This window comes from Phymastichus coffea, unplaced genomic scaffold, assembly GCF_024137745.1.
Source record: "Phymastichus coffea isolate CEN01 unplaced genomic scaffold, Cenicafe_Pcof_1.1 PCOF00004, whole genome shotgun sequence".
NCBI classification, from domain to species: domain Eukaryota; kingdom Metazoa; phylum Arthropoda; class Insecta; order Hymenoptera; family Eulophidae; genus Phymastichus; species Phymastichus coffea.
Genome location: NW_026706815.1, coordinates 1,847,428 through 1,864,026, shown reverse-complemented (window position 1 = coordinate 1,864,026; position 16,599 = coordinate 1,847,428). Strand labels below are relative to the sequence as shown.

The following is a 16,599-nucleotide window of genomic DNA, read 5'->3' as shown; positions in this document are numbered from 1 at the left end:
GAACGGGCCTTGGCCTTATCTGTGCGGGAACGGGGAGGCCTGGCTGCGCCCTGCGGATGGTGTTGCTAGCCGTCGCTGGGTAACTTCTCGCCGTCTCCTTCCGGGTAACGTCCCTTGCAAGATGCTGATGAAATGGCACTTATCCTTTTTGTCTCGCTTCGTTTCTCGTCTCAGCTCCTTGGGTGGCTTGTGTATGTTCGGCTGACCTCTAACTCTGCAGACTGCACTGACTGCACCGTTGACCGACTTAGAACCGTCTAACCGCTTGTTCGCTTCCGCAATCATCAGCTTCTTCGCTCGCTCTTTCTCTCCCCACATGACCTACTTACTAGATGGCGCGCGACCAAAGTGCTAATTGGATATGCGTCGCGCGCCTGCCTAATCCTACGTGGGGCACGTACGCCTCTCTCTATCTCTCTCTTTTTTTAACACCTCTCTCTGTCGTCCATTTAATGACTTCAGGCCGGCTCGGCCTCGCTCGGCAATCTCCGAGCGCAACGCTTGCTCTCGTCACAACTTTCATTTTTGTAGAAAATAGTAGTTTAGAAAGGCTTATAGCAATCGTGCTTATTTTCATGAATATCTTTATATTTTATATTTTGCATGTGTTTCTTCCATCAGCTCTTATTAAATTTTTTTTAAAGTTCGATAATATATACTGTAGTATCTTATATTATTGTTTTTTTTTTCATTAATTCTAAATTATTACCTCAAAACTGTATATTTTATTTGTTCCATGGCTTAAATTTCATTCGATTCAGCATTTTTTTTCGTATTCTATTTATTTTTTTTAATAATTTTTATTAAATTATCATACCAAAAAATCATTTCTCTGAATTAACATTTGTTCAGACTTCTTCTTTTTCTTTATGTTTGTTTTGGCGCATTTAATTTTCATCTTTTTACATTTAAATAACACTTCAAAATTTTCTTTTTTATTGATATCTATATATTATATTTTATAAACTTTTAATATAATGGTTTTCCTGTTCGCTTTTTCGAAGTCCAAAAATACATTTTTGTTTCTAACACCATCACTTTTATGATAATCCAACTTTATTCATCTTATAGCTTTAGTTGTTCCTTGATTTATAATTGAAAAATGTCTAATTCACATACGCTCTGCTTGGAGTGCGGGACACAAAAAAGATCAAAAGACAATAAGTTTTATTCATTAAATGTTGCAGAACATTCTTTGATATTTATTAATAATCTTAGGCAAAAATATAACTCAAGAAAACGAAAGTTAAATGCCATTGATAATATTTCATTAGATAGTAAGATATTTAAGTTATATTGTAATTTGAATTCAAGTGATCCAAATATTTCCAAAGATCAAAACAGACTAGACTTATTAATTTATAGAAGAGGCATGAATATTTATACATAGTGTACTTGTAGTTACAAAAATATTGTAAACTTAATTTCTGTTTCAAACTATACACGATAGCTATTATTTATGAATTATAAATTCTAAAATTTCCTAGATGCTAACATGTGCACTGATCATTTAGGTACTGAAATTTATTGGCCCATGGTTAATCAAATCACAAATGAAGTACAGCCTTAGGTTCAATGAATGATTAGTGATATTATGTTTGACTATCACCATGAATATGAACTGAATAGTGGTGTTGTTTTCTATTTAGACAACATAAGTTATATTAAAGACAAGGAACTTAAATTCTAGTTTGCTGTTAATAAAAATCAGTTTTTATGTATCATGTAACTATGATCGAAAGTTACAATCCGAAACACATACTAGACGTTTTGCTTTGTAAGCTTTGAACAAATCTCACAAATGAATGATTAAGATTTTTATTTGGATTTTCAGAAGAAACTATAAATAATTATTCAATTCATGCTAGTCAAGATTTTCTAAAGGATTTAGTTTAAAAATTCATAAATATTATGGATCGATTGAACTTACTTAATCATAATACAGCTATAGCAAAAATATTTTTTGATATTCCTGATGATAAAGGATTTTGTCTATTTCACGCTATATATCGTTCAGCAGAAAAATCAAAGAATTATAGTGGGCAAAAACAACTATGAAGTGAACAAAAGAAAATGCCTCTCGTAAAATCAATAGTAGGATGTGCTCCTGACGGTTTCGTATTATGTGTTTTAGGATCGTTTGATCATTTGATGCAAATCAATCATGCAATAATATTAAAAGATTGTTTTTCAAGTGTAATGCGGTACATTACAAGGCTTTTCCTGATTGTTGCATTATCTGCAACACCTCAGGAAAGCCATTCCCGTCGCTTACCGCCCCGTAACCAGTTGTATAAAATGTAAATAAACGCGCACTAAAACAAACAATTAACCCTTTTCATGCCCGAATACCACAACCGGAGATATTGACGAAATAAGCTCGACAAACGCGATCCGACGGACACTCAAAAGCAAGAAAAAAAAAAGGAGCGCACCACGAAATAAGAGAGCGCACGCACACACTCACTCACGACCACGTGTTGCCGACCGGCGAAAGAAAAACGGAAAACTTCACTGGGAAATGCAAGGGAAATGAATGTTGATGATACATGCAGATCCGTTACACTCCCAGGCACCAACACCAACACTCACAGAGCATTGACACACCTGGGGCGAGCAAAAAATCGCCGATGAAGTGGCAGCCGGCAATCAGCTGTGTCGGGCTGCCGAACACCTTCGGCGACATCCTGAGCGCCACACACACTCACAACGGTGACCACACACAAACTCCCGGGAACACATCACCTGACCGACACGGGAGCGCTCCAGGAGGCGCTCCAAAGACCGTTACGGGAACACGAGGTACACGCGTGAGAGAGCGAGCGGCCATTTTGAAGCGTCGAGACAAGCTGAGAGCGAGTAAGCGAGACAGACTGAGACAGAGCGAGCGAAATAGACTAAACAAGAGCGAGCGAGACAGATTATATGAAATGATGAATAGAATTATATGTAAATGCGAAGATGGGGGCGCTACAATTGAAACGACGTACATTATAAATTTATTCACAACGAATTAAAATTAAAATTATAATTAGAAAATGAACATGAAAGAAATACCGAATTATAAAAATTCGCATGCGACCGACACACCCCCTATTATAATAGCGAGCGACAAACATCCCGTTAAATTTAATCAATAAACTAACCGACAGAATTCGAACCTGATTCGCTGGTGACGTCACGACCAATAAGCGAATTAGAATAAAATTTGATTTCCGTCCGGATAGAAAAATAGATAAGAGTAGGGGTAGATCTTTCCCATCAATTAATGCTAGCTAACTTAGTGGGGGGGGGGGGGGTGAGAGAGGGTAAATAATGAGGAATGTAGGAGAATCAAGGAGGGTGCTTTATATTTCTAATTTACATACATCTAATGATGAAATATTCGGAGGGCGCTACCGATATCCGAATTAGCATACCGACCAATAATGGTATTTCTTCTCGGAAAGAGGAGAAGAAAAGCGATCTTTGACCGTGAAAAGCCGATTCTCGTCCATTTTGCCGTTGTTCTTCGAGCCAGAAGGAGTACTAGTATCCGATACTTTGGTCTAGCAGAATTATTTGCGCGTACCACTGTTTTTCCCACGCCAATTTCGTTCGCCGAATATCAGCAAGGAAAACCGTAAGTAGGCAAAGTGCCACTCATTAGTATTAATCGCGGAGTGCGGGAGTGTGTGACGAATCGATAAGATCAGTTGAATGATCGCGTTCGAAGTGCGATCGATGGCTCGCTCGATGCGGTCTCGCGAGCAACTTCATGCCGAGGCTGGCTGGCGAGCTGCTCGGGCCGCGGAGCGCGGCAGACTCCGTCTCCCGCTGCCGAAGCGACAACAGCTAAAGAGGGCTCCGTACTATTTCCTTAGTAGAAGAAGACGGGTAGCCCTGAGATAGTGCACACTGAATTCATTTGGATCAATGAGAATCGGACAGCGTAGCATGTATCACTATAGAAGAAGAACAACTCCCTGGTCGCAGTTGGTGGGGATTCAACGAGTTCAACAATAAAGTAACCTGAAAGAGCGTGAGTCGCCTCAAATACACGGACTGTTAAAGTTTCGAACTATTTAAATTTTAAAATACCGAACTAGAAGCGAAAGGGCCGTTCGCGCGAAATAAAAGAAATCTAAATCACAAAGTAATCGATATTACTTGTAATATAAATAGTGTGATGAGTGATGAAGTTATAGAGATAAATAGCGTATTTCATTTAGTTTTTGTGAAAAATAAACTCTAAGAGAATTAGAACAACCGATATTCTTTTATAATATGACTTGCACGACGAACCATTGAATTTTATAATATTGCGTTTTGGACTTAGTTTATGGAGTGTAGCGGAGTGAGTGGTGTGAGTATGGAATTGAGTGAGTGTGTGAGTATGGAATGAATGAGTTTGCGAAAATATTTAAGGTTGAAATGAGAAATAAAATGAATAGGTGAATAAGTGAGTGTGTGATAGATGTAATATTACCGTATATGAATAACAATGATTAGATTGGATTAATGAGATTGCGAGATTAGAGAAATCGGATTCGATGCTAATCTTATAGAAGAATTTATTTATTTATGTTTCATACGCTCTATCAGTGAATAAATACCGAAATGTTCATTGTTAAGATTTTGACATTGATTTTCTTGTTTGTGCATTCTTAAACTTCAAGTATGTAATCAAGTATGTAAATAAATACCATAATATTTAAATTTAATATTTACACTGGCGCCCAACTAAAAGGTAAACTCACGTAACCCATGTTTATTTACTGATGAGCAATGAGCATAAAGTGTACGTAACAAGGTCGGGTAGACAATCCAAGCAAAGGAATACTAATCTTGGTTTCGCGAATAGGCGAATTAAAGTGAAAAGTAATACTAAGGCTAATACAATGGTTTTACATCATGATGACGAGGTGATAAACCAACAAGGATAATCTGACGACTTGGAAACGCTAAGGCAGCTAACAGTGGAACAGGCGCAGAGAATGGCTAATATACAAGGCGAATTGGAGAGATTGCGTTTGGAGCTGGGAAATCAACCGAAGATTGAAGATCTTAAAAAACAACTAGTCGAAAGGGAACAACAAATTCAACGTCTGCAGGCTGCGCAGCGGCCAGAAAACGCCAACCAAAGCGATGAAGGCGATCGCCTTCAGGGGCTACAGCAACGACTCACAGCGCAGGATACAGAATTGATACAATTGCGGGATGCGTGCGGAGCGGTTGAGAATCGCCTGGATGGTCCGTCTCAGCAGCTTAATCAAGTTCCTGCATAGGTGACGCCACAGCGTGATTACACAGCGGAGATATGTACAATTATAGGTAACGTAACAAGCATGCAAATTGATATTAAATTGCCAGAGTTTCATGATGAAAATTCAGCTAATCCTTTAGAGTTCTTGGATGATTTTGAGGGGTTCTGTTTGGCAAAAAATATAAATAGAGATAGTAAATTAAAATTATTAAATATAGCATTACAAGGCAGAGCAAAATTATGGTACGGTTTGCAAGGAGATTTGAGGAATTTTGATGATTTTAAAAATAGGTTCCAAAATGAGTTCTATGGTACAACAGCACAATTTAACTTTAAAGATAAGTGGTTGAGTAAAAGATTTAATAGCAGAGAGGATAAAAGTTTACAGGGTTATTATTATAAGCAGCTAAAACAAGCTAGCTACTTAAGGCCAATTTTAAACCAATATGAGAAGAACTTTTCAATTATGAAACAATTTCCAATGTCAGTGAGGGATAGATTGGCATTGATGGATTATAGTAATTCTAATGACATAATTAAAGCAATAGTAAGTTTAGACAATTTATATAATGAAAAGATAAGAAATTATGAGAAAGGTCAGAATTATTCTGGTTATGACAAGCAAGAAAAGGTACAAATTAATCAATTTAAATTGTAAAATAAATATTCAAATTTTAACTACAGAGGTAGAGGAAATTATCGAAAACCGTGGAATAATGGAAGGGGACAAAGCAGATACAATCAAAATTGTTGGAATCAAAACTTTCCAAATAACAATTATGCAAACCAAAATTATTCAAATCAGAATTTTTGTCAAGGTTATACTCGACAAATATTAAATGATCAAAATTCTCAGGCATACAGTAATCTGAACGCAACTAGAGAAACCCCTGCCTTAATTCCGGATATACGTTTTCCTCCTCCAGCAATAAATAATGGTAATCTTATATCGAATGAAAATTCGCAAAATCATACTAATCATTTAAACGACAAATCGGCGCGTTGAGTTGTGGTCCGTCGGCGCATCAGTATCACAATGATATAGTTACAGAACTAAATAGAGATATTCATAGTCAGGACCAGGAAAATAAAGCTGATACAATAGAAAAAGTTCCACTGTCTCCACACTTACTTTGTACGGTATGTGGTAAAAGGGTTTGGTCAGTTATAGATACAGGTAGCCAAATTAGTGCGATATCAGAGGATTTTTACAATGAACTAAAATATTCACAAGTTTTATTAGAGTTACCAGTAGCTAATATGATGGTCTCAGTGGCAATTGGTAAAAAGTCAACAAAGATAAAAAAAACAGGTATTTTTGCAAATTAGGATGGAGAAATTTTTGAGTTTATTTTCTTCATAGTACCTTTATTGGCGAGTAAAATAATTCTCGGAAATAACTTTAACTTAAAATTAGGTTTAATAATTAATTATTGGAGTAGAACTATACAGATAAAAAATAGAATAGTATTGCAATCATCAACGTTGTTTGAGACAAGTGCGTCGGAGGGGTTGATTTTAATAAAAAATAATGATCAAACATGCATATATATCATCAAATTAGATGAAAAGGAGAAATTTAATAAAAATGTTAGGAAAATGATTAAAGTAGAATTAAAAAACCCTCAAGAAAAAGAAATAATAAAGAATAATATAAAAAAATATCAAATGCGTAGTATAGATATAATTAAACAAATAAATGATCAAGTAATAGAGGGTATAGAAAACGATGAGATGAAAGAATATTTAAATGAAACGGATAAATTAATAATGATGTAAAGTAGAGATTAAAAAAGAATCAACTTTCTCGGATCAACTTGAATCAGTCGCGGAAAACCTGGCAATGATTGATGAAAAGCAAAAATACATAATGATTACAATGTTAAAGCAATTTGAAAATTTATTTTTAGATAAACCGGGTTGTGTAAAAAATCATACGCATAAACTTCGTTTAAAAAAACAAAATCCAATAATTAATCAAACTTATCCGGTGCCATATGCTATAAGAGATGAGGTTGAAGCGTGCATAAAGAAAATGCTTGAAGCTAAAATAATTGAACCTGCGATAAGTCCGTATTGTAATCCGTTGCGTGTTATACGTAAAGAGGATAAAACAATTAGAATATGTCTTGATGCGAGAAATTTGAATAAATTCATTGAAGACGACCACGAGTCACCACCGATCATCGCGGATATTGTGCAGAATTTCTATAAGTGTAAATTTTTTTCAAAAGTGGACATGTTGATGGGATATTGGCAGATAATTTTGGATGAGGAGTCCCATCTTTAACAGCATTTGTTTTTAAAGGGAGGGTGTATTAATTTATTCGAGTACCGTTTGGAATAAAAACAGCTGGAAGTGGTTTTATTCGAGCTTTTACAATAGCATTATTAAGTGAAACAAGTATAATAGATATTTTTAAAATTTATCCAGAGTTTGAAAATGTAAATGAAGTCGCTGAATCACTACCAATAAATGTTCACAAAGAAACAGCAACGTACGTGGATGATTGTGCAGTCGCGACTCCGACATTTAAACGACATATCCAAGTCTTACAAATAATCTTTTCAAAATTGATGGCCAATGGATTCACTATTAACATAAAAAAATGTCAATTTTTGGTAAGGGAAATAATATTTTTAGGTTTTGTCTTGTCATATCAGGGAATTCGTCCTGATCCAAGTCGCATAGAAGTGATTAGGAACTTTGAAGAACCAAAAAATAAAACTCAATTGCAAAGTATACTTGGAGTTTGTAATTATTATCGTCATTTCGTGATAAAACATAATAGTTTCGTTACGCCGTTTAGAGACTTGTTAAAAAACGATGCGAAGTGGCTATGGACCGAAAAACATGCGCAGGCATTTAACGCACTTAAACGTAATTTTATAGATGCTGTTTGCTTGAGTCATATGATACCGGATACTCCGTTTAGAGTCCAAACCGATGGTAGTGTTCAGGGTATCGCAGGAATTTTGTATCAGGTTGATGGGAATGGTGATTATTGTATAATTTCTTTAACGAGTAGATGTTGAACAGAAGTTGAATCAACGTATACCACCACGGAAATAGAGTTGTTGGGAATTGTTTATTCTGTTGCTAAGTTTAGGGATTATTTGATTGGCCGGAAGTTTGAAATTGTCACGGATCATAAAGCTCTTACGTTTTTGAATTCTACAAATTTTCACACTTCTCGGCTCATAAGAATGGCTCTTTACTTGCAGCAATATTCATTTACAGCGGTACATTGTCGTGGGGTGGATAACTTGGTCGCGGATTTTTTTAGTAGAAATCCCGAGAGTAAATTCAAAGAACAAATACAATCACCAATTAGCATATCATCTTTATATAAATATTCTCTTTCACAAAACAAAAAACATGAGTCAGTTGCTTTGTTGATTATGGCAATGGGCGAGGAAGATGCAACGTTAAAAATAATAATGAAAAATATTGGTAAAAAACAGAGAAATGATTCAGGTTGTGCAAAGTTTTTTAAACAATTAAAGAATAATAACAAACAAAATAATAATTTACAAGTATATAACGAGGTACTGTTTATAAAGGAGTTAAAGAGCGAAACATGGCGTATAATCATACCGGCGGAAATAAAAGTGGAAATAATAAAGTTAACACATGCGAAGTTGGGACACCCGGGCGTGTTTAAAATACTTTCGTATTTGAAACGATATTATTATTGGAGGACAATGAGTAGAGACGTGAAGGCGTACATAATGAAGTGTGATCTTTGCCAGCGTGTCTTCGCTGTCGATCGCGATGTAGGGACCATATCAATTGGTTGATTCAGTAAAGCCGTCAGATTTAGTGACGGTAGATTTCTATGGTCCCCTCCCTCGTGGTCGAGGGGGAGTGGAGTATGTGTTTGTGATTTTGGATGCGTTTTCTAAGTTGGTTCGTCTTTATCCGATGAGAAGGGCTACTACGGACGCTGCATTAAAAAGAATTATCGATGATGCAACGATTGCCGAAAATCGTTCGACTCGCGCGAGGTAATTAGCGGTTAAGCGAGGTGAGCCGCGTTCGGTTCGCGAGAGAGAGAGAGCGCGTAAGGGGCAACGACCGGGAGGGGAGGCTCCGAGCGCCAGTACGACTGTGATACTCAGTCAATCCATGCGCCTAACCTCCATCCGTCCCGAGTTTTCTCGTTTTGTTGTGCCGTTGACTGTTCCTGGTGAGCGTGCGTGGGTGAGGTGCAGCATCAGCAGCACAGCAGCAATAGTAGCAGCAGCAACCGCAGCAGCAACAGCAGCAGCAGCAATAACAACAGCAGCAGTAGCGGCAACAACAACATCGGCAACAGCATCAGAGGCAGCACAGCAGAGCGGCTTAGTAACGACGAGTTATTCGGATACGGTTGGCCACCGTATCCACGCCGTCATCGCGGTAGGTGCACCTAAATTCCCTTCTATTGTTATTACGATTGGCGTGCGAATCCGCGCAGCGAGCGCGAAGAGTTTATTGTTTTGCGTGCGAGCAGGTAGTTCGCGGCAATCGCGGTTTTTTCTCTCTCTCTCGAAAAGCGTGTGTTGTCATTCACGCGTGCGCGCGTCAGTCTCTCGGCCAAATCCCCGTGTAATTGATTTTATTAAATAAATCATCCCTTGGTCTTTATTCGAACGAGTTTCCGTTATTGTGTTTTCCCTTTGTCCGGAGGTCGCGCATATTTGTTTACATTTCGATTCGAATTCGCCGGTTGCGAAGCACGAATCGCGTAAGTATCGCTAGACGCGAGTCGACATCCTAGGTTCCGGTGGCGGCCGCACGAGCGCTAATAGTACGAGCTACAGCGCCGCCCAGTGGCGAGTTGGGGGAACCCAACTCGGAACATTGAAGAGACTCAGCGCAGGCGCACTCCGAGGCAAGGTAGGTTCTGTGCTCTAAGCACATAGATAACTAGGCGACGTCTGATCACTTTTAGGTTTATTCAAGGATTCATTGATTAGACGGCAGCCTGTTACAATGACTATATTCCTGATTGCGGAATATTTAAAAGAATATTGAGTGATAATGGTAGTCAGTTTACTTCTTAGAAATGGAAGATTGAGTTGGAGAAATTGGGCATAAAAGTAGTATATAGTTCGGTTAGACATCCACAATCTAATCCTACCGAGCGGGTAATGAGGGAGATTGGTAGATTATTTAGAACTTATTGTGAAAAGAAACATACCGCATGGCCATTGTACTTAAAAAAAATTCAAGACATGTTAAATATCACGACACATTATAGTACGGGTTGTGTACCTAATGAGCTGCATTTTGGAAAATCTATTAAAGACGAGATAATGAGGATTTTGAAATTTCCTGAATCAAAAATAATAGATAAAGAATTTTTGATAGTTTTTGCTAGAAAAAATATTGAAAGAAGTTTTGCAACTCGTATTAGGGGTCAAAAGCCTTCAAAGGTTGTAATTAAGGAGGGAGACTTAGTGTTATTGAGAGTGAAGCATTTATCTAACGCACTAGACAAGGTGACAAAAAAATTCTTCCATTTGTTCGAGGGACCTTTTAGAATCTCCAAGGACTTAGGACAGAATGCATTTGTATTGGTTGATCCGAATGACGATAATATTGTAATTGGTATCTATAATCGTACAAATTTGCGTAAATATAATATCTAACAAGGATGAGAACTTGAGTATGATGATATTGATATTCTGGGCAAAATGTATGAGAGGTGTTATGAAGTTATGTTCAGTGTGTGAGTGAAATGAGAAGAGTGAATAAAATGCGTTGAACAATAGTGAAAATGAAGATGAATGTTTAAAGAGATGAATGGCGTGAGAGAAATGATTGTGTGAGAGTGAAAGTATACATGTCGCGACATAGAGTGAGTTTAGGATAAGTTTTTTTTTATATTAGCGTTAAATGAATAATTGACGAGAAGCTTTGCGAATGAAAGGGCATTGTAATTATGTATGAAATTTAAGATAGTTTGTAACTCGAAAGGTAAGGAATGTACAGAGGTGCACCGAAAGAATCGATTCGAATCAATAGAGAAAGTAACCGGTTGTGTAAGATAATGTAAATAGATGGATTGAAAGGATTTAAACGGTATGAAGTATAAGTGGGAGGTGCGACGGCGATTTCGTTTCGAGTTTTGTTGTGAACTCGTAATTGGTAAGAACGGATTGTGTTTTTGGCGTAGAATTCTTCTCCACCAAAAAAGGGGGAGTATGTGACGAATCGATAAGATCAGTTGAATGATTGCTTAAACTATGAAGTCAAGATGAAACATTTCAAATAGATTGAATATAACCTCACTATGAATAAAGTTCCATATATTGAAGTAAACTATACGACTATGAATAATAAAAAAAATAATCAGGTGCTTTAGTTTCCTGAATTTACGATAGATGTCTTGTATTATCTCAATCTTAGACCATACCACATAACTAACGCTATATCTTATTATGCAGAACATTAAAAAGAAGGAATATTTCTCGTTTACAAGTTTGAACTAAATCTCTGACATCGAATTGCAATTATAGAATTAATATTGTACAACTTTTAGTTAGATATAGATCAACTTTTAGTTAAAGTTTACTTGAAATCTCGATATCATTCGGAAAATACTATCATATTTTCATATTAATGAACAAATCGAAACATGGTAGAGGCTCGATTAGAAAGTATTATTGTATATGCGAGAACGGAGCTAGAATTGATGGATATTGTAGTCATATTACGACGATTATATGGTTTCATGAATAAAGACACTACAACGTTATTCAAATACTTAATCCTGATATTTGCATGCATCAATAATGATCTCTAGAGTAAAATGATAGAGAAACTGAAGTTGAATGATACTGACATGATATAAATGCAAACTGATTAAAAAAGCATAACGCACAGCAGATATTCTACGTACGTATAAACATGTACATTGTAATACATGTGATTACTCTCCTTCACATATAACATATGCAAATCACACATAAATTTTCTTTTATCAAAGTTATACATATTTCCAATAAAATTTATGAACAGAATTAATCTTTTCTTAGAAGCACATATCAATACTGTTTATTTGATACGTGAAATCATATGCATCACAGTCAAACGTTTCACATACAAATATATACAAAAAATCAAAGTAAAACATGAAAAACAATTTTTTTTAAATGTAAAACAACAAGGAAAAATTTTTTTTTTAATTTTTTAGTTATTGTGTAGGAGTTGTGCCCAAAATGAATGATAAGTAACTATTACGATAGTATTCTTACACTCGAAATCGCTAAACAAGAGACTGTACTGGTCTAAACATTTTTATTTCTGAAGGAATTTTGAAAAAAAAAATTATAAATTTTTTTTCGTTATAATAAATTTTCGAAACAAGACGAAACAAAACAGTATCTTTTCTAGACATGCCCCTTGAGCGGTATTGAGTTTAATTTGAAGAAACAAAAATACAAAAGTTTATTTATTCATTTTATATGAAACGTAATAATTACTGAAAAGATGTTCAAAAAGTGAATAAAATACTTACGTATTTAAAAAATAATCACTTTTAAACTTATTATTTTTTACTTTTAAACTCTATAGAAACTTTTATTCACTTTGAAATTGAATAATGTAAATCTATATAAAATCACTAAAGAAAATTTTCTACAACTGTATGATACTACTGACAAACAAAAAGACGTACTATTCGTACTTTCCGGCATCGAACTAGAATACCCACAAAACTCACTCACTGCCGAAAAAATAACACAGGCAGCTGAGGTAAACACTCGATGAAAACAATCTAAAAAAAGAATATACTGATTCGCACATATTGTCAACAACTTTTATTAGTGAAAGACGTTTAACTGTGGAATTATCATTGAATGTATGATAACATTCATTAAACTAATGAATGTATATACAATTCCCTTTCAATAACAACGTGTTCTTTAATTGCAAATGAAGTTCGAGTATTAATATTCTTTTATGTATTTTTACCAATAACAAAAATTATCATAGTAATATAATAATAATAATAATAATAAGAATAAACATAATTGCAATTCCGTTCGAAACGAAAACGTTCGCCGATCGGAAGCACGCCGGAGCCGTCACAAAAGAGGCCATCGACGATGGAACCGACACGGGACTATCAGACAATAACACGAAAAACATCAGACAAGACAAAAAAGAAAACGGACCATCATCCACGATCACAGCAAAACGGCGAGAACGGCGAGACCCTCCTTTGAGTTCCTCTCAATTCATTGTACCGTGCCCCCGTGCGTTTTTCCATACGAGCGAAGACATACGGCCGCAGAGGACGACTCATATATCCGCGTTATCCCTCTTTAGAATTGTGAAACGTATTGAGAATAAATATGGTTAAAGGTTATTGAGAGTCATTATTGTGTGCGTCCGTCATTCCTTTCCTCTCGATTTAGCACCAAGAACGCCAACTTCATAACGAGGCCCATCGTCACCGCTGCAGTGAAGCGAAAGAGCCTCCTGTACCTTTCCCTTTAAAATAATTAGTGATATGGTGCTCGGGCACGGGCCTATTGTGTGGATCGTGGGAGTTATGAAAACGATAATTCTCTAAACGCGTTAATTCCACAGTGTCACAGCTGCTATTACTGAATGTATGTGTGGATGTGTGTGTTATGGTGTTTTTTTCTGTTGTTGCTGCTTTTATTGTTGTATTGTCTCTCTTTTCTCCTCCTGTAACTAAACCTGTGCTTTCCTCCTTGCCAAAACTCAGCAATCTGCCCGCATGACAACGGCCGTTTAGACGCGTATGCACGGGTCATCTCGCCGGAAACCTCACACGCAGGTGTGGGTCTCTTAGCGATGCGTCTCTGGGCGTAAACCACCTAATTTCTTATTCACCAAAAACAAACGAATAACGCACACCGTGCGCATATCCTAAAGAACTAACAAACGCGAGAGCGCGGAAAACTCGGTTCTATAATGGTAAAATCAGCAATAGAAAGTATTTTTTTTATTCTTTCTCTCTGTCTTTTTCTCTCTCTCCTCTCTCTTCTCTATCTGCTACCAATTCCCTCCTCTACCGCTCGCCCTAGCGCTACATCTTGGGAAAAGAAAAAAACTAGCTAGAGTGTGTGCTCTTAACGCACAGACTCGCAGCCTGGCGCAGTGCGTGAAAACCGATGAGAGCCCGACGGCAGAAACGACGACCATACCGCTATTCTCCGTAACAATATAAACAATCACTTACACAATGGAATCAGTCCCCCATCACGTTCTCGTCGTTGGTTCTGAGTCGCGCTAAGAACGGGTAAAAAATAAAGAAATTGTATTGACAAAAACTTCCAAATTTTGTTGGATTGCTGTGGTCATTGTAGCGAGCATAACCAGCTCCTAACATGAAATCCATAATGATTCTACTTAAAATTTGTTAACTATTGTAAGTGAATGCTTATTCATTTCCTGATTACAAATCTATTGTCGAAAAGAGGTATTCAAAATATTGCTTGCGAAATTTTTTGCATTACTGTCTTTTTATGAAGATTATTCAGCCTAAGTCAATGTAGATGGCAGTTTAAACAGATAAACAGTCTAATACGGTTTGTATTACACTACGCATAGCCGAAATATTGCAAATCAGTATTGAATTGTTTATACTTTTGAAGGTTTATAAATAATTTTTGAAGACGATATTTAAAACGAATGATATTTAAAATGAATTTACTTTTAAAAAATAAAAACATATTAATTTCCAAATGCTCAATAAATCATAAGATGAAATTGATCGATATAATCTAATTAATATTAGATTTTAAGCTTAGAACCGCATGCAGCTTCAATCTAAAATTTTTAGAAGATTATAAATTATAATTTAACGTAGATTTAAAGTTATATTTCATCGGCTACCAAACAGGCGAAAAATAACTTGTTTTTGCGGTCACTCTTTCATGTATCGAAAAATTTAACTACTGTAAAGTCGTTTTACAGATTAGCTGAATACTATGACCAATTTCTTCTGAATTGTTCTTTCTTATTTATTTAGAGAGAGTATTAATAAAGATTTTTTTAATTTCTGAAACATTGTCTGACTTCTGTGCCTATTTTTATATATCCAAATTTTGAAGAGTGATTTTTTATAACTACGAACGCCTCAAACTATGCCATAATAGAATATCTAAGCCAAAGATAGAAAAGCTTACAATTACTAGTTTGCTTTACGTCAAGAATACTCACAAAACCTGAAATACTTTACAGTACAATAAAAAAAGTTGCTGTAGTATACTGTATAGCACTATTTAGATATTTTATTTTTACACGAGAATTCACCGTAACTATAGGCCACCAGCCACTGGTTTAGCTATGAAATCTCAAATACTCAAATTCTTATTAAAAATGAGAAGGTATAAGAAAATAGAATACGATTTCATCATTATCTATAGTCCTGGTAAATAATAACCCCATCGCGAATACACTATCTAAACATCCATCTCATTTATCGTTACTCCAAGACATTTTTGCAATCAGAAAAAGTAATGAAATTAAAGAGACAACGACAAACGCACAGTTATCAGCAAAGTATCCAACATATGACGAGCTAGAATGTGACATAGTATACGAAAAATATGAAGTTATTGCCGTGAGGATGACTGATGATTCATTTTACATATGCAAAACCATACAGAATATACATAAAGACTTACGCCGAATTAAAATTCAATTGCTGACACAGGAAAAAAAATGACAAAACTCTTTTCAATTCCCAGTTAACTTTGTCAATAGGATAAATTGTCATTGTGTTTTGACAAACGTATACCTCAAAAAAATTTCAAGAACAACATACCGGATTTCAGACCAAAAAGAAAAAAGATAGAGAACATTCTAAAAATTTCCATTAACACTGAATAACAAAAAAGTCTAACAATGCTATATCTCCTCAAAATCCGACCAACGCTTACGAGAGAGGTCAGCCACCGTGCGCCTTGGGCTGAGCTCTGCTAATTTTTACTGGGTTCTATCGCGGTAAAGAAAGCCGGCGCTGACTTTCACGGGCCGACGTTCACTCTGGTTGGGGAGGATGATTCAAATAAATGAACTCTTTAATTAGAATATTATATATACTTGGCGATCTCATTTATTGACGCCCTTTCACAAATAAACGCTACAAGATTCGTTTCGCCGTGGCGAGCGAGTTCGCTCAGCCTTTCCGCGACCAGAGTTCGCGGGATCACGCGAGCGAGATCGCTCAGCGTGCGCGATAAAGTACGCTTAATACTCTAAGATCCGTAATCGAGCGAGAGCTGGCGCGAGAGAGATTAAATTGGCTTTGGACCCACCGGGCACCAATGGTCCGTCGGTAGAGAGGCGACGCCGGCGAAAGCGTATACCCGCTGGAAACGGCGCC

The 16,599-nt window shown here is 36.4% G+C and overlaps 1 protein-coding gene across 1 annotated transcript in view; it reads right to left on the bottom strand.

The window, feature by feature from the left end:
• LOC131666951 (putative uncharacterized protein DDB_G0282133) overlaps positions 1-16,599 on the bottom strand; it is a 1,302,717-nt gene that overhangs the window by 146,477 nt on the left and 1,139,641 nt on the right. The gene's annotated exons all lie outside the window — the stretch shown is intronic.